Genomic DNA, 19,955 nt, shown 5'->3' with positions numbered 1-19,955 from the left:
AGGAATTAATCTTGAAGTTCTACTAAGACTTTTGGGATACCTGTTTTAATGAGCCACTACTTCCTGCCTGAGATTGCACTATGCACCAGAGATTCTAGAATTAGCATAATAAAACTAATAATGCAAACAACAGCAACAAATCTTAACAAACCTTCCTTGCAAGGAAGTAAAGTCCACTGGAAAAACAGACAAGTGAAACACACATTCAAAATGGCAGTGATTCTCAAACATTTATGTGCTGAAAAATCATGACAAGCATGATAACCAGGGCAATTACTAGACCCCTTCTCCAGCTGGTCAGGTGTAAGGTCCTGTAACTCTATTTTTGGTGAATGCCTCCAGGAGAGTCTGAGACAGATGTTCTCAGTTGTCGTCAACCTTTAGTGTGCATCAGATTTGCCTGAGAATATTGTTGAAACACAGATTGCTGGGCTCCAGTGCCAGAGTTCTAACCAGTTCCCAGGTGTGGCTGATATTGCTGGCCCAGGGACCACATTTTGAGAACCACCTTTCAAAACTCTGCAGTGTGCGGTTGTGTGTGTTGTGAATGAGATGGGCCCAGAGAACCAAAGGAGGGCAAAGGGACTCTGCCCTAAATTAGTCAAAGGTAACAATAGCAGCTAGAATTGATTGACCCAAGAAAAAATTATAAGAACTTTACCTGCATTTGCTCATTTAATCCTTTCAGTAAGGTACATAGGTGCTACTTAGTGTTCCTCTTTTACAGGGGTGTCCAGAGAAGGTAACTACTTTGCCCACGTCCTAAACTGGTAAGTAACAGATTAAGAATTCAAGTCTAAGAAGTCTGATTCCAGAGCCCACACCTCTACCCTTTCTGCATGTAGAGAGGAGTAAAAAGTTGTCAGTGAAGCCTTCCTGGGGGCCCTGGCCTCTGAGTGTAGATAGAAGGATGAGTGGACATAAAGATCATTATTTGTGTGTGGTGGGGGTAGGGGAGGAAGTATGAGGGCTTCCAGGAAGAGCCCACCCTCCCCATACATCTGCTATAAGCAAGTCTGATGATCAGGAGTCCGGAACATGAGTATGACTATGGGATACTGAGAAGGGTTCTAGAACCCTGTGGTTAGAGTTCTGGATCAGTTAGTAGGTAACAGAAAGTGAATGAGTGATTTACCTTACTTTCCACGGGTAGCAGGAAGTTTGGAGATAGTCCCTCTAGCGTTAGTCCAGCTGCTGAAGGGCATCACCAGGGGACTGGGTTGCTTCGCTCTTCCAGCTTCCACATCTCTAGCACGTCCACATAGCTTCAAAGTGACCCCAGAATCTCCAATAGTGTTCCAGCAATTTGGGCAGGAAGAAAGAAAAGGAAGGAAAAAAAAAAGAAATTAAGTAAGAAAAAAAAGGCAGTGTCTAACTCAGAGAGCAAATTTTTTACCACAGATGGTCAGCAGACTTGCACTTAGATCTCATCAGCTCGGATTTTAAACTGGCCACCTTAGCCTTAAGGATAATGGGGTCTCCTAAACCAGGGCTCTGATAGTAAGGAATAAGGAGAGAGTGATACTGATTAGCAGTGCCTGCTGTCCCAAACAAATATTATCCCCAAACTATTTTTTTTATCCTATATTTTACTTTAAAGAATGGAGGGGAAACATTACGTATCTGTAAATAGCCTTTTAGAAAGGGTACAATTATATAGTTATACAACCCCCGGAGGGCTCCTTTCTTCTAAAATCTCTTTAAAAACTGTTCAAGGTTAAGGACATTTTTATCTTAATTTAGTAACTTGCAGTTGATTATCTTGGAATGACATCCTCTCTCTGCAGATGTTCTGTCAGGCTTTAGAAAATTCTAGAAGTGGACAGAGAAGTGTTATGGTACATGTATTTGCAATATGCACGTCTTTGAAATGAAATCCATTTAGGGACCAAAAGGCATTTCATGTCTTTGCTATACATTTTCACATATTTGCCTTTCCAGAATTCCTTTGAGCAAATCTGTTAGATGTAACCCATCCGTTTCTCCCATCTGAATTCTTTATTACTAAACATTCTTCAGTATGCTCTCACTCCCCTCTGTCAAAGGCGTTTCTCTGGGTCCTCACCCTTCTCATCTCATATGTGAATGCATACCTTAAACTGAAGCAACAGTCTGCTATGACTTCTCCATAACTTGAAGAAGCCATTTTTGTGGGAAAAAAAAGTATACTTACTAACTTAAAAGGTAAAATGCGCGCAATGTTTCTGAGAATTAAAAAGTAAGACAAAAACATAAGCAAGGGAAAAAACTTACAGTGGATCCTTTTCAAAGACTTTATTTTACAGAGAAGGCAACTGAGGTTTAAAGAAAAAATGCATTAGTTAAACACTAAATAATAAACCTTAAACCTCAGTGGAGCAACACATGGACAGTTCATTTCTCACTCACTCAGGAGTATAGTATGGACTTTGGTGGTCTGAGGGCCAGTTTTCTGCTCAGTTATTCAGGGACCCACCACCTTCATCAAGTGGCTCTACATTTGTCCTAAAAAGGAAAGGAGAGAGGAAGCTGCAAGCTACAATTATCAACTCGTTATCCTTCAGACATAAACTCTTCAGGTCACCTCTGGTCACATTCTTTGGGATAGAACCATACCCAGATGCAAGCGGAGATGGAGAATGTTGTTCCTGTCTTGGTCCTAGTGATGCCTCTACGGGCTGGAGGAGCTAATTAAAGTGTAGTCAACAGCTCGTTGTTTCTGCCACAATGAGTGATTAGCCTAAGACTGTGGATTAATTATGTGTGTGTGTCACATATACATATAATACACACAAACATATATATGTGTGTGTATATATACATTTTTTAGCATGAGTTGACACCTGGGGCTTCTGCCGTATCAAAAGAGTACAGACTGCCTCTTGTTGCTTTTTCTTAATTGAAGTTGACTACTACTACCTATTTCCCTTCATTTTGCTACCTCCCCCCCGCCTTTCAGTATTATATGAAAATTCTGAAAGAAATAATTTCAAAGTTTCCAGTGCTTTTAAAGGTAATAGAATACTCAGACCTTAACAATTTTCCTGTGTGAAACTTTTGCCAGACTAAAATAGTTTACTTATGAAAAGTAAATTTAGATTGATACAAAAGAGAAAATAAGCTGATTTTTTTTTTTTTTTACACAAATGCCCTGAGCCAGGGTGGAAAATAAATGGAAAACTGGAGGAATTTAGGTCCTTTTGTTGTAAATTTAAATATTTTTAATTGTAAAAATAATACAGGCTCATTGCAGAAACTCCAAAATTGAAAGGATTTAAAGAAAAAAGGAAAAATAACTCAAAATCCCATTTCTGATAAATCATCTCTGTAACATTTTTGAGGGTATCTTTGGAAACTTTTTTGTGACGGGGTGCATATAAATACAATGCAAGTATAAAATACCTTTAATTATTATATCCAACTACAAAACAGTTCTATAACATTTTTATTTAGTAATATAAGTATGATTACTCATCACCTAATAAAAATCTGCAGCATCGTTTTTAATGGTTGAACAGCATTCTATTATTTATTTAACCAGTCCCTACTGTTCAACATTTAGATTATTCCTGTTTTGCTTTGCTAAACAATGAGACAAGCATCCTTGTTCATATGTCTTTGAGCATTTGTTTATTTCCTTAGAATGGACTTCTAGAACTTGAATGGCTGGTTGTCAGTTCTGGTACATACTGACATATTGTCTTCCAGAAAGGTTACCGTGCTTTTTATTTCTACCAAGAATTTAACATCCGGTGTGGTTTCTTACACACACTCATCAGTACCAGTATTATCAATATCAATACCAGTATTATCAAGTTTTTTAAAACTTTGTCATTCTAGTCAGTAAAATATGACACCTGAATTATTTTATTTGTATTTCTTTGATTAATAATAACAACGTTGAACATATTTTCCTATCTTTATTGGCTGTTAATACTTTTTAGTTTGTGACTTTATGACATCCATTTTTCATCGATGTATAACAACCTTTTATATATCAATGTGTTTATTTTGTTTGTTGTAAATGCAATTTTTTCTCTTCATTTATTAATTTTTATTTTGTGTGTGTTGAACTTCTTTAATACTGTCAAGTCTATTCAAAAACCCTTTAATGAACACAACAAATGTGGAAAATCAGTCATTCTCCTGCATTTTGTAATCAATTTATTTCCTTTTGGGCAGTATGGAAATGTAAGTTCTTATTTCATCTTATGGTTGGAAAGAATCTATTCCCTCGGAAAGGGATTATAGTGTCCATGATGCAGTAATGGGAGATTTTATAGGGTAGGCAGGGTCTACAGAAGAAAAAACCCTAAACCACACTCCATTGGTGGTTGCCTTATTTATAAAAATGGCATTTGAGGTTGTGTGACTGCCATCAGGTAAGCAAAATTAATTTTTAGCATGAAGTACTCCTATCAGCAAGAACAGCCTAGGATAGGCTAGCGGTAAGAAGTGAGGGGTTATGGGATTGGGGCATAGCCTCTGTTTCCTCCAATGCAGCTGAAAATTTAAACTCTGGGGCTCCTGCTTGATCCAATCAGCCCAGCTAGTATGTGTTGCCAGGTAGGGTGAATAGACTCAGAAGTACAAGAGCTCATCCTTGGTCCCCTCTGGAAATGAGCAGAGAATACTGTGTCAAGCAGAGGTGATCATTCCATGGTCTGGAGACTTGGATCTCCTCACATAGTCCTTAAAGTCAGGGTGAGACAAAATGCCAATACAAATTATATTGATGACAGTATCAATGAGGTGACATTGAGTCCTTTGACCCAACGTGTGTCTGCAGTGTGCCATCCATTAGTAAATGGGCAAAGCCATTTGACAGATCTCTTTGATACAATGAATGAATCTGACAGTCATATTTTGAAAAACTGAAACTGTATCCATTTGTCAAGAACGGTGGCTACTTGTTCTGCTTTATTCCCCCTGGTAGAACTAGGTAACATTGCAGGCAGTAAGACGTTCCGGCATTTCACCCTGGAGTAGCCCCAAAACTGAAGAAGCTGTCTTATCAGTAGTTAGCTCCTTGTCACCAAGAATATTAAAGTAGATTTGTATGATTAGCAAATTAAAGAGACTGTAGTGCCTACCACTTCTGTATTCACTAAGGCACCCAAGTTATTCTAAAGAAATCCTAATAATACATTAGGACCGTTTTGAATATTTTTATTTGATTAGCCATAATCTTCTAGTTATAACATCCATCACCATTTTGACCACTGAAACTTGGCCTTCTTTTCTTACAGCCTAGCCCTGTGGTCTTGGGCTAATCACTAACCTGCTTAGATACAATTTTCTTCTCTATGAAATAGAAACAATATTATATGCTTTGAAGGGCTGCAGGAAGATGAGCTGTAATGTTTATCAAGTGCCTAGTAAGTAGCCTGGCCCATAATAAATACTTGGCTAATTGTAGATGTTAGTTTCATTTTTAGTTTTATTTCCAAACATTGCTCTTTACTTTTGGAACTCTAAAATTTGTTTTGAGAGTGGAGGACTTGTTGTTTGGATTCCTCCAACACTCTCTGTATATTCTGTACTCCTATCCCTACATCATTTATCTTAATGGAATAAATGATCTTTGGTCTGGTGATTCCAAGGTGACGAGGAGCTAAGTGGAGGTTCAGTATACACCTGGAAGTATGGATTTTCATGCCCAGTGCAAATGTGGGAAAGGCATTATTCCCACATTATAAAGGGGGTAAAGACCTCCAACTTGAGGAGACTCTGGGTTGAGAGATGAGAGATTTACAGGTACTGTGTTTATCCTACAGGGTACCACAGGGGCTTTTATGTTCTGTAGCAAGAATTTGCACCTTATACCCTTGTAGTTAGAAGTAAAGCATACCACATAACTAATATCTAGTAAGCATTAGAGTTAGAATAAATACCATTTATTTAACGTTTCCTTTGTGTTAAGCATTTTACAGTTACAACATATGGATGGATACTATATTGTAATGGTTAAGAGTGTAGTGTTTTGAGCTGGATAATCCTGGATTGGAGTCTCATCTTTATTACCTCTTTTTTTTCTGTTTTATTGAGGTATAATTGACAAACTTGTAAGATAGTCAAAGAGTATATCATGATGATTTGATATACATATGTGTTATAAAAGGATCCTTCCCATCACGTTAATTAATACATCTAACAGCTCATGACACCTTTTTCCTTTTTTTCTTTTTTTGGTGAGAACACTTAAGTTCTATTCTCTCAGAACATGTTAGTTATACAATACAGTATTATTGACTGTAGTAACTATGTTATACAGTAGATCCTCAGACCTTACTCGTCCTGCAGCTGAAAGTTTGTACCCTTTTACCAGTCTTCCCCTCTTTTCCCCACCCACACCCCAGCCCCTGGCAACCAGTTTTCTACTCTGTTTCTATGAGTGTGGCTTTTTTTCTTTTTAGATTCCATATATAAATGATATCATTCGTATTTATCCTGTCTGGCTTCATTTCATCAGCATAATGTACTCCTGTTTCATCTATATTGTCACAAATGAAAGGATCTCCTTCATTTTTTTAAGGCTGAATAATATTCCATTACCTCTTAAATGAGTGACTTTTGGTACACTGTTTACACTTTCTAAGCCTCAGGGTTTCTTTTCTTCTGTAAAAAAAAAAAAATATATATATATATATATACACTAACAGGTTATTTTCTGATATGTGGAATGTTTGTTGAATCAACAAATAATTAGTTGAGATCATAAATGTGACACTTAGCACTGTATTAACATTTATTAATACTCTCCCTGTTAATTTCTACAATAAATTGTATAATAAGTAACAATTATAATAGTACTACTAGTAGTTTTAGAAAATGCATAGGATGTGCCAGGCATCATATACTGTACTACCCTCCTTCATGTGTACCACAAGTTACATGTGGATATCATCTTCCACGTTGTTTCCTTTAAAGAAAATTGAAGCTCAGCAAGATTGAGTAGCTTGCTCCAGATGTGAACTCAGGTCTGAATCACTCCACATATAGGTTCTTAATGACTCCATGTCTTTAATTCCACATCTGCATTTGTTTGTTGTTGTTTTTAACTTTCCAAGCATCTGATCTGAAATTCCTTTTTCTTTGGGGAATTTTCCACTTTGTGGGTCTTGGTGAGAAACAGAGCCTTCCTCTCCTTATACAAGCTGAACATGTCAGATACACTGTTTACTCACATGCTCAGTCTCCCTTACAGATGGAAAACAGTCAGGCGACCTCGGGTTGGCCAACTGCACCCCTCTCTTGGATTTTGAATTACAAATAAATGATGTAAAGAAGCAAGGCCAGCAGTGCTGGGTCAACCTCCTGTTTCCTGTTCCTGCTTGGTAGCAAGGCCAGCTAGGACTTATAACATCACTTTGGCCTGATCCTATAATTGCAATAGCATAGCCTTGGCTTTCGGTTGTTTAGTGTGCTTCTAGTTACTGAGACCTAACCATAAACTTCCAGAAGTTTCCTTTTCTGCTCAAATTAGCCATATCTGGTTCCTGATGATTACAAATAAGACCTTTCCTGATATACAATGGTGACCTACTTATCCAGGCAGATGTAACATCGTCCTGGCAGGGACAGAGGGCAGGCAAGTTCCTTGAACAGCTGAACAAGAAGAAAAAGACCTAGGAAGGAAGAATTGAAGCCAGTTCTGCTTGTGTTATAATTCTACCCGCAGCTGCCTCTGTTTCACAGACCACATGCTAAGGACCATGTCCCTTCCCCTGTAACAGACGAGCAAAGTAGACCCAGGCCTTCCAACCCAGAGACCAGCTGAGCTGTACCGTGGACAATTTAGGATGTGAAAGACTTCACTCAATGTCTTTGTCACTTGACACCTTGTTCCTCTCTTTAGGAAGTAGCTTCTTTGTGTGACAAGAATATGCTAAACCAACACTTAAGTGGACAGAGGTGAAAGATGCCAAAATTAGCTACAGAAAAAAAGGCGTAAAGGCTTGTATTTTCTGTTATTTGAAGGTGTTAAGACCCCACATAGAATATGAGTCCTTTAAAGGAAAGTTGTGAATGGCCCAGGGAATGTTGAATTTCCATGTGGCAATATGTTCTTGATCGGTCATGATGATGATGATGGTAGCATCAGTAGCATTTATCAGTGTTTCCTGGGTGAGAGGCACTTTATCCTAATGACCTTTTAACCCCATGACGACCCTGTGAAGTAGGAAATACTGTTTCAGCATCTTCAGGGTTTTTCTTTTTTTTTTTTTTTTTTTATCAGGAATTTACCCTAGATCACAGTTGGGTGGTAGAACGACCAGAACTGGACACTAGCCTTTCCTGAATTCCCAGAGTGTGATCTTAGCAGTTGTATTGCCTGATGCAGAGCCATGTAAATGTTGCCAAAGCAATGAAACGTGTACCTATTTCTAACAGATTCTAACTCAGAAGCTCTGGGGTTTAAGTGCAGAGCAGTCGAGTGTGATTGTCTTTACAGACAGTAGATAACTTAAGAGAAGTTGTTTAAAAGTATATTTGCATATTGCACTACACTGCCTTATCTGTGATTGGTTAGCTATTGAGTAACTAACACAAATCCCAATCCCATCTCTAATCTCATTCGTCTCTTGTATGATATTTGACCTAATTGAGGCAGTATTTTTTTTGTTCTTTCCCACAAACACACATCGAACATCCAAAACATGCTTACCATTTGTGAGCATATTCTCTTAGTTATTTAGGAGTTGAGTAAGAGTGAGAGAGAAGGGCTTCCCTGGTGGCGCAGTGGTTGAGTGTTCTGCCTGCCAATGCAGGGGACGCGGGTTCGTGCCCCAGTCCGGGAAGATCCCACATGCCACGGAGTGGCTGGGCCCGTGAGCCATGGCCGCTGAGCTTGCGCGTCCGGAGCCTGTGCTCCGCGATGGGAGAGGCCACAACAGTGAGAGGCCCGCATACCGCAAAAAAAAAAGAGTGAGAGAGAAAAAGACACATAAATATGAAATACGGTCATCATTTTTTAAATATCCTTTATGTTGTTAATCTCTCTTAGCATTTACTGCCATTCACTCATTTGTATTATTTGGGGTATAGCAGTTTATTCACACAGCATTTTTACATATGGCTTATCATTTGTATTCTATTTTAATAACACTAATAATTATAGACTATTGACAAACTCATCAGACCCTACATATTCATTTCAAAATCATGAAAATAAGGTGGAAAATGAGGTGTAAAGTGGAAAATCTATGTGTATGTTTTCATTGGTGGAATGAGGAGCTACCTGAATATCACTCCTTTAGCTTTTCCTTCAAATGGTGCACTTTTTCCTCCATGCATAGGAGTCACTTCCATTAGGTAAACAGTAGTCTTGAGGGCAAACCTCAGAAGTAGAACTTTTACCATACTTTTCAGTTATGGTAAAATCAAACATATTTTTCTTCAGTAGTGAAAAAAAAATTCTTCATGAGAAGTTCAACCACTGTGAGTTCCATGGTGAAAAACTTTCCACTTATAGATGCAACTTCCCCCAGAATTCTGAGAAACGTCGGTAGTAGAGAGGGGTGTTGCATACACCTGTTTCATTTCCCTCTGACTTTTCTTTCTCCTTTCTCTATTGACATTAAAATCTATAGTGAAAGCACATAGTGAGCAGTCTAGGACAAAATCTAGAATTATTCTTATGTGATCAAATGTACTAAAATAACAAAAGCAAATCTTATTTCTAGCTAATAAAATAGCATTCCTTATATGATGTCATATTATGGCAGAAAAGAAATATATGCGTCTATTTTCTTCTATATTAAAACTGCTAAGGAGTGGGGACCCATGAACTAAATCGTTTTGGGTTCAAGTTGTAGTTTTTAGTAGCCATCCTTCTTAGCAAGTTTTCAGAAGCAAATGTAGTTCGTTTACTATCACCACTAAATGTGCAATTGTGTAGATTTGTGGAAAAAAGTATTATCAAATATATATACTTTAAAATGATTTGTGTAAATTTATCTATTCATATTATTATTCTCCCCAAGTAAATCAAAATCTACTATATACTGTGTTTTTCTTCTATAGCTTAAAAGGGGAATGTATGTTGAAACTTATTCAAATATTTATTAGGTGTCTACTAAGTGCCAGGCACTCTACTAGGCAGTAGAGATGTTGTATTAGAGGTGGAAAATGTCCTTGACCTCCAGAACTGATACTCTTGTAAGAGAAATACTGGGTCAGACTAAGTCAACAGTTTCTTTGCTACAGAGCTTTTTATGAGTCTTGTGAATTATGAGTCTCTGATAAGGAGATGTAGTGGACAACAGATCCCAAATTTATTTGAAATCTTTTCCTTCATGGACTGTCTCATAGGATTTATGATCCACTGAACACACTCAGTGGATTTATGATCCACTGAGACACTAGTATTCTGCGGTGGTTAGTTAATTGTTTTCTATTAAACAACTATATACTGAATCCATGATATTATCTGGATTTTTTGGAGGATACAGTGATGTACATGGCCACTGTGATGATAAGGGGGTCCTGTTTAGTTAAGAAGAGAAACCACAGGAGTTATAACTTAATGTAACAAAGAAATACACACACATATACATATATTTATATGTAAATTACTATTTATATAGTATACAATGTCTTCTGAAGAAGATAGAGTTGTTTGTAACTTGGGATCTCACAGGAGGTTTCACAGAGAAGGTAGACCCTGAGCTGGGCAGAATTTCAGTAAGTTAATTTGGTTCTGACCGTACGATAAAATCAGGTATTTGCACTGGTCAATCTGACCTTGATGGAACAGCATTCCATTTGCAGGGAATAGTGTGATCAAACATGCAATGGTGGAGATTGCCAGATTGTAATATTCCAGTACCTGGAAAGTGTTGGAACATCTGCTTTCTCCACGGTCTAGAAAAGTGAATCTCAAGTGAAATGCAAGTATAATGGAGGCCAGTGCTCTTTGCTTTGTACACTGCTTTGATTCTACAACATGCAACAATGTAGTGATCTGTTTCAGATTGTCATTATTCTAGAGGGTTCTTAGTAACAGGAGTGGAAAAGGAAGACCTCTCTTCCTGTGTTTCTGCCCTATGTTCTTAAGCCAGAAAAGGTACCAACATCACTGACCTGACCTTGTCTCAGGTATCTATCAGGATCTACTAGAATCATTCTAGTGAAAGGTAACTAGACGTCCAAAGGACTTAAAAGATACACCATAACCTTTGTATACTTTATATACCTGGTGAAACAAAAATGTCACCTGAGTGGTCCCCTTCCCTAGAAATACCAGTATGTTTTTCCAGTGCATGGCAGAACTTTGCAGGTAAAACTGGGATAAAGGTGAAGAACAGTCTTAAAATTCTAGTCTTTGAACAGCACCTAACACACAACAGGTTTTCAATAATCTTAGCAACAGTATTCACAAATAACTACCATCAGCGTAACTGCTCTTTTGTGCCAATATACATTACCATATTACTTTTTTTCCTTCAGCTTTACAACTTGGGTTCTATTATTGTTTCCATTTTACAGATTAGGAAAGTGAGGCTCAGAGATGCTAAGTCACTTGGGCAAGGTCACAGAGCTTGTAGGAGATAAACCTGCACCCTTACTGTTGAATCCTACAAACCAGACCATAATTTAAGTCCTTCAAAATATACCTCAGAACATTTGAGTAAATTAATGAATAAATCCTCCTAGTCAGACTGACCAGATCATTATATTAGGTTCAGCTATAGGTGGAGGAAAGTCATAATCATAGTTGGACAGTTAATACAGTAATTTACTTGCTTTGAATTTTCTAAATGATGTTTAGCTGGTAGTTTCATGATGATAACCATCGAATAAAAACAGGCATATTTTGGTGTTTGGAATAAGATCTCATATTGAGTAAAATACATATTGATTCCTAGACCTATATGATGTGAGTCACAGGTGACATTGAGATGTCATCTAGAAGTACTCCTGTGCAGTTCATCGTGTCAACCCAGCTAATAATTTTAGAATGTTCAGAGTGAATAATATATGCAGCCATAAAGCATATTTCTAATCAATGCAAATAATATTTTTCCTATGCTAAACCCAGAGTTAAGTTATAACACACATCATAAGATTAATGGGCCATTTTTTCTTCATCACTTTGCTAAATGACTTAGTCTGGAAACCATTCAGAAGGTTGCGAATTGGAGCTGAGCAGTAGTAGTGAGACTGTGCCTCTGATGATGAAACTATTTCCACCCAGAGTCCTACAGCTCCCTTCTTGGGAAAGAAGGCAACATGTCTCCTAGAAAAAGTCACAGGTTCATAAGCTGGCTTGTATAATATGTTTGGAGGAATAGTGTGTCTTTTAAGCAGAGCCTATCTCGGCATATAAAATAATTTTTACCTACCATTTAATGAAATCGACACTCACTTTGAGGCTAGGTCTTTTGCCATTTGACTCCTGGATCACGTCTATGGATATATTTTTTTCTTGAGACGAAGTGTGAACCCAATATAGTATCCATCATTCAGTCTATCTAGCTGATGTACATCATCTGAAGCAAAGCTCCCTGAGGCCAGGCACTTTATCTGCTCTATCAGTGTAGCCCTGATGCCTAGTGTCTAGCTTTTGGAGATTCTTAATAAACATTTGTACTGAATAAGGTATGTATATGGTGAGCAAAAGTTGGCTTCCCATTTTACAGTCAAGAGTATCCCACTCAAAAAAAAAATTTTTTCACATTTAGATATTAAAATTTTAGTTTTGTACATTAGGTGGAATTATATAACATAATGGTTATATATAACACATATATATGTTATATATAACATATATGTTATATATATGTTATATGTAACATATATAATATATATGTTTTATATATATATAACATAATATATAACATATTATATAACATAATGGTTATATAACATAATGGTTAATAGAATGATTTCTGTGGGGTTTAAGTTCCAGCTCCACCATGTACTTCTTAGGCTAGTCATTTTATCTCTTATACCTCAGTTTTTCCACCTGTAAAATGAGGCTAATAGTTTATGCCTTGTGGATTTTTTTGTGAAGATTAGGTGAGCTATATAGGACTGGGTACAACATAAGTGATATCACTAGGTTAAGATCCAGTCTCATATCTCTTTTGAAAATGAGACTGTTTCCCCAAAAGCTGTAATTCAACTTCTTCCATTGGACTATGATTCCATCTCTTTCATGTGCCAACTTCCTCTCTGTATATAGCTCTATTTCTAGGCCACCTGTTTGATTTGTTTTCTTGATTGCCGTTTCTTCCAAGGGCATCACACAGTTCTTATCTATCATGACTTCCCAATATATCTTAATGTGTAGGGCACATTCTCCATTTTGAGCTTATTTTTCAAAACTACCTTAGCTGTATGGAGAACTTTATTCTTCCAGATACATTTTATTTTATTTATTTTTTTTTTTTTTATAGGAGATAGAGCAATCTGCTCTTTTTTTTTTTTTTTTTTTTTTTTTTTTTTGGCTGCATTGGGTCTTCATTGCTGCGTGTGAGCTTTGTCTAGTTGCAGCGAGGGGTGGGGCAGGAGGCTACTCTTTGTTGTGGTGCACAGGCTTCTCATTGCAGTGGCTTCCCTTGTTGCGGAGCACAGGCTCCAGGCTCGTGGGCTTCAGCAGTTGTGGCTCGTGGGCTCTCGAGTGCAGGCTCAGCAGTTGTGGTGCACCAGCTTAGTTGCTCCGTGGCATGTGGGATCTTCCTGGACCAGGGATTGAACCCATGTTCCCTCCATTGGCAGGCGGATTCTCAACCACTGTGCCACCAGGGAAGTCCCCCAGATACATTTTAGAATCACTTTTTTATGCTGTCCCTCAAAAAATAAAAAAAAAGAGCTTGGCCTTTTATGACAGTTGCATTTAAAGTTTTCATTATGAAGATTTTCTGCATAATTTGTTAGGTGAAACCCCATACTCTCTATAGGTTTTGTTACTATGGTAAATTCATCTTGTATTATATCTAGATATTGATGCTATGGAGGAACACAATTTATTTTGGTGTATTAATTTTTTTCCAGCCCCTATGTTGAGCTCTTTTCTTAGATTTAATAGCTTATTGATTTTCCTGTGTTTCCAATGACATACATAATCAAAACAATCTATAAATATGACATTTTAATCTATATTCTTCTAAACCTTCTCTCTTTCTATTTCTCTTAATACACAGCTCCAAAAAGGTCAGTTCCAATAGACCAGTAATGTTAGAAATCTTTATCTCAATTCTCTCCTTAAAGGAAATGCTAATTTTTAAAAAAAATTAGTAGTATAATAATTTTTGTTAATGTATACATGTGCCATGTATTTTTGGTATATAGCCTTTATCAAGGAAAGATAGTTATTATTTGGATCTAGTTTTATAAAATTTACCCTACCCAATAGATTTTGAACCTCATGGGATGCTTTTTATTTCCTCTATCTAAAAAGAATGATGATGTGATTTTCTCCTTTTATTTAACCAATACAGTGAATCACATGATTTGACTGGCTGATACTGAACCAACCTTGCATTCTCAAGGATAAAGCCACTTGACCAAGTCATATTATAGTATAGATTAGCTTTTGCTGTATTACAAACCACCTCAAAACTTAGTGGCTTAGGGAGATCAGCTTGGTGCTTTGTGACCACCTAGAGGGGTGGGATAGGGAGGGTGGGAGGGAGGGAGACAAAAGAGGGAAGAGATATGGGAACATATGTACATGTATAACTGATTCACTTTGTTATAAAGCAGAAACTAACACACCACTGTAAAGAAATTATACTCCAGTAAAGATATAAAAAACAAAACAACAAAAAACTTAGTGGCTTAAAATAGCAATTACTTGGCAATTTGGGACTGGATTCATCTGGGTAGTGTTTTGGTTTTATCTGGGCTCCTTCATGCAGTATTAGTCAACTGATGGATCAGCTGAGTGAGAGCTCGTCTGAGACAGCCTCACTCACAGGTTCGGTGGTTGGCTTGGACAGTGGGAGCACCTGGTCCACTTGTCTTCAGAACCTAGTGGGCTAGTCCTCGGCAACTGAGCCATCAAGCTCTTTTGCTATTGTCTCATTATGTGGGTTGAGTATGCCAAAGCCCAGTCCTGCTGAAGTGGTGACTCAGGAATGAGGGTGTCAGAAGGGGATTGTACCATAATTTTTGAAACATCCTATCACAATGATTTTAATATACCCTAAAACTCTGTGGAATAATAGTGTATTTAGGTTTTTGACTTATATTTTTAATAAGGAAAATTTGATTGTAATGTTTTTTTATATTGCCCCTGTTTGGTATAATATTCTTGCACCTCTAGCCCCATTATTCTAGCTTGGGGTACTTAAAATGTATTGAAGGGGATAGAAATGAGTATTGCATCTGAAATAAACTAGTCTTGGACAAGTGGTTCCCACTTATCACTGAGGTTGTTCAACAGGCTGCACTCTCACAGTGGACTGTTGAACCCTTATGCACACCAAGCATTACATCTCACTCATGCCTCACTAGCATTCTTGTGCTGGTTCCTTGATTTTAATTTAAAAAGTAATAAGTCCTTGAAAAAATACAAAGTAAGAAGCAAAAACCCTCCGTCACCCTAGTCTCTTGTCCTCACAGGGGAAGCAACTATAAAGTTAAGATGTCAATTTAAAAATATTTACAAGATGAAAATGATTCTTAAAAGTCCTTGGGGGCATTTAATCATTGAAGGGTATGCTGAAGAAGGTAAGTGACAGTTTGACCTCCAATCCAGAGACTATTGGCAATAAGTGTAAACAGTGCTCTAACAACATGGCCTAATAGAACTATAGAACTAAAGAAAAAGCTAGGATTAGGATTATTGGGCCCAAATTCACATTTTTCATAATGAAGAACCTTAAAATCATGAAACATTGACTGATCTCTAATTCTGAGTCATTCCAGAATGCTATTTTCTTTGTCAAAGAGTGGAGTTTGAGAGAGACATAAGAAGGAATAAAGTCCAATTTGGTTTTAAAGAATCATGGAGAAATGAAGATTATTTCTTTCATAATTTCCCCGTAGATAGAGCTCTTCTATGACTGACTCTTTCACTAAAGCAGGGAAATACAGGGTGTTATCCAGAAAATCCTATCAGTTTACTTCAAGTCAGTCCTCTTCTGGGCAAACACATCTTTAACTTCATTTGTATTATATAGTATTTTAAATTACGAATTGTTTTGTCTTCTCAGGTCAGTTTCTTTTAGCCACGTGGGTTTGTTCTCTATTTATTCCTTCTTCCTTCCCTCTCTTCCTTCTTCTCTCCTGTACTCCCTTTTTTATTAGTGAATTGGAAAGACGATTTCCTTATATATGCTAAACTATGCAATAGCAAAACCCCAAAATATAACTAAGATTTTATGAAGAGGACCATAACGAAAAAAAATTATAGTGGAAAAATCTTAGGAAACTGGAAGGAATTTGGGGGTCTTTCTGTCTCGAAGTAGATTTGGAATGCGCATTTCAGGTTCTCTTTTTTAATGCAGGGTTGCTAGTTGAGCCTTTATTTTGTTTCCAGAAAAACAATCAGCTTACATATTTTTTTAACAAGGTTTTCTTCACCTTTGGAAATTAGTAATGATTAAGAAGATTATTATATAGTTAAGTGATGTCTAACTTTTTTCCTCATGGGTTCACCGTACTTCAGGTTATAGCCCTGATCTGTTTAGTCCTCCAACGATCCTGAGAGGGAGCAAAGGGGCAGATGTTCTTTCCTCATTTCACAGATGAGAAAACTGAGGTTCAAAGATTCAAAGTGAGGTTAAGTGCTTCTGCCAAGGTCATTCTCTGAGGTGAAGCTGGAGCCAGGAATAGCACCTCATCCTCTTGTTTTCTCTCATGTGATTCTCCATTCGCTGACCCACTCTGACTATAAAAACGCACTGTACCAGGCCTCACACAGTCCCTGAAACGTCCTTTTAGTAGGACACTATGGTAGTGACAAGATTGAACAGATATAAAGAATGCTGTAAAAAAGGACCTGTCTTTTTTGTTGACTCCATCCCATAAAATTCCATAGCCACACTGCATGAGAAACATGAGACATCCATTAAGATCATGTTCCCATTAGTTCCTAAAATCTAGCTAGAACTAGATTTGGCAGAAATTGAAGACACATCTTGTGGCCTGACTGCTGAAAATGAGTGTCTCAGGAGTCAGAGAGGCATTGCTGCTCAACGAAGTCAAGAATGCCCTTTGCTAATTGTTTCTCCTCCATTTCTGAGGGAATTTAAATTCATGATCGGCACCATATAGTATACTTCAATACTATTCATCATCCATCTTGTACGTATTTGCAGGAAAGAATGTTGCCCAAGTCATTATATCCCGCCATGATTCACAGTCGTATGACCTTAGGTGGCAGCTCAGCAGGAGCTTACCGGTGCCTTAAATCATCCCTCTTGTGGACATACAAGAGCGTGACCTCTGACTTCCCAAGCTGTCTCTTCATGAAATGAAAATGGAGCTGCAAGTTTAGGGGAAAGTTTTGAAAGTGTCTGGCTCTTGTAGTCATCTAATGAGGTCCTCATTTCTAGCTGCTAAGCATGCCCTTTAATTGGTGGTCACTTGAAAATCAATGATAATATAACTGTCCAACTCTTTGGAGCTATTTTTCTCTCTGCTTTCTATCGTGCAAGTGCACGATAAAAGAAACCACCCATTCAGCCATTATCTTGTGTCACTTACTATTCAGAGATCAGTCTTCCTTTATGTGCTCCTTCAGGAAAGACCTGGGTTGTATTTTTCACTTGCCTTTCAGGCAGAGAGTAGAGTCCTTGGCACAGATTAAGTCCTCAGAAATGTTAGATGGGTGGATGGGTGGGCAGTGGATTGCAGCACATGAGCAACTACAGTAGCATTGTGATACATGACAAGGAAATGACCTCAGTTGGGGAAATAAATGCCTAGCACATATGCCACCACTTTCCCCTTCCATCTTCATTACAGTCCTTACTAATCTATTATGACATTTTTTCCCATTGGGTCTAGACGTGACCTCAGGATGCTTGTAGAATATAAACAATCCTGTGCAATGTAAACCTTGTATAATGTAAACAATGCTTTACTGTTTGATTTGAGTTGGGACACGAGAAGAATCCTATTTTCCGTCCATAACATAGATGTTGGGAATAATAGCTAATGCTTATGTAAACATATAGATTCATAGGATAGAAAAAATAACTTTTAAGAAATGACCTAGTACAGACTCAGGGGGAAAATATATGTTAACGTGATTATAGAAATTTGGTTCAGCCACTCAGCTTCAGCCTTCAAGAATCATGTCACTTTTAATTTTAAACCAACATATGAATCCAAGGTATAGCAAAATAAACCATAAACCTTGCAGAACAGGGCCCTTCTAGATACGATCTCGTTAGGACCTGATCCTCCATGGTTGTATGTACACAGAGGGGTAATGCCAGGTCCCCTACTGGGAAGTTGAATTGGAGGAAGAGATAGACATAGAGGTACTATGGATAATTCTAGACTGACATGGTCATCAAGAAGCCCTATGAAAAATAATTTCTGGTGAGTATAGAGTAAATCAGCAATGAGAAATGGAGAGGATTGGAATTAAGTAGACTCATCACTAGTCCGTGGTTATTACCGGTGTACCAGTTTAGCAATGAATTACTCAAGGTAATTGATGCTAGGTAGTCTAACAAACACTCCTGAAAGCCAAGTGTCTTAACTTAATAAATGTTTATTTGTCTTGTCAGAGACCAGTGTGAATTAGGTGGTTCATTCTTAGCAGATTGCTTTCAAGTACTGAATCAGGAACCCGTGCCCCCTCCACCTTGAGGTGTTGTCTTAAATGCATGACTACCTAAACTACAGCAGAAGGGAACATGGGCAATCATGCATAGTATCTCCTGGCCAGGCCTGAAAGTGGTAGACCCATACCCTTTCAACAAGAATGCAAAAACTTGACCTCTGCCTGGCTCCAAGGGAGGTTAGAGAAGGTCATTGTTCTGTGTGTCCAGGAAGAGGAGAATGAAATGCATCTCACTGTCTCATCCATAGCTGAAGGCAGGTAATCTGTGAGAGAGAGCAATGTTTGCAGATGGTGATACATGAAGATTGAGGAAGATTGATTTCTCAATCATTGAGGAGTACTGTTCCATCTAACTGAGTTCGGAATGGTAATAAAGTCATCCACTGAAAACTTACCAATCTAGTTTGTGTGCAAGATATTATGAATTATAGTCTTACCGTTAATTTAGTAGACCCACAAATATTTACATCTACTAAGCACCGTGCTGGCAACTGCAGCTTACCAGTACTTCTTTCCTGGGCCCTGGATAATTTCCAGTAGTTGGTATCAGGATCTAAGCTATCCACTTGATGTGGACACTAGTCCCCTTGTAGCCCTCTCACAGGAGCCTTTAACCATTCGTGGCCAAAAACAAAGGAAATGGGCAAGAGTTACTGCTCTGCTTATCAGAAAGTGTCTCCTAAAGTCTTGTCTCCTAAATCATTTTTCTGGCCCCTTTATAGTAATTCTTTATTTATTCACATTTCTTGGCCTACCGAACACTATAATCAAATCCTCCTTCAATTTTCTTTTTTCTGAAGTATATAAAACTACATTTTCTTCAGACTTTTTTTAAAAAAATGATAATTATCTTGTTTATTTGTATTTGGAAAATCTAATGAGATCACATATTTAAAAATCACATACTATCAAAAGATAAATAGTAGTAGTAATTCCTTCTGGAATACTTTTCCCCCTCATCCAACCAACGTTAGGTCCCTTACCCCCTTTCTTATCAACTTTTATTAATTTCTTATGTATCTATCAGAAGTTTTTTGTGGCAGAGGTACATGTGTATGTTTCAGAGGTTACTGTTGTCATGAATTCACAGAGGCCAGAGCCTGGAAAGCATTAAGTGGTCCTGAGCACCGCATTTCCAATGAGAGAGCGTAGCAGTGCTCAAACGGCTGGTTGTCCTATAATTCAACTCAATTCTGGCACTATCTACCTGTAGATAGCATCAGAT

The 19,955-nt window shown here is 37.7% G+C and overlaps 1 long non-coding RNA gene across 2 annotated transcripts in view; it reads left to right on the top strand.

Annotated features, from left to right (window-relative positions):
* Positions 1-19,955, top strand: part of LOC116764090 — an 82,346-nt gene that overhangs the window by 13,204 nt on the left and 49,187 nt on the right. For both annotated transcript variants that reach the window (XR_004352716.1, XR_004352717.1), the window contains one exon: positions 728-770. This is a non-coding gene — a long non-coding RNA (uncharacterized LOC116764090). The remainder of the gene's footprint in view (positions 1-727; positions 771-19,955) is intronic.

This window comes from Phocoena sinus, chromosome 13, assembly GCF_008692025.1.
Source record: "Phocoena sinus isolate mPhoSin1 chromosome 13, mPhoSin1.pri, whole genome shotgun sequence".
NCBI classification, from domain to species: domain Eukaryota; kingdom Metazoa; phylum Chordata; class Mammalia; order Artiodactyla; family Phocoenidae; genus Phocoena; species Phocoena sinus.
This window is presented reverse-complemented; position numbering and strand designations above follow the sequence as displayed.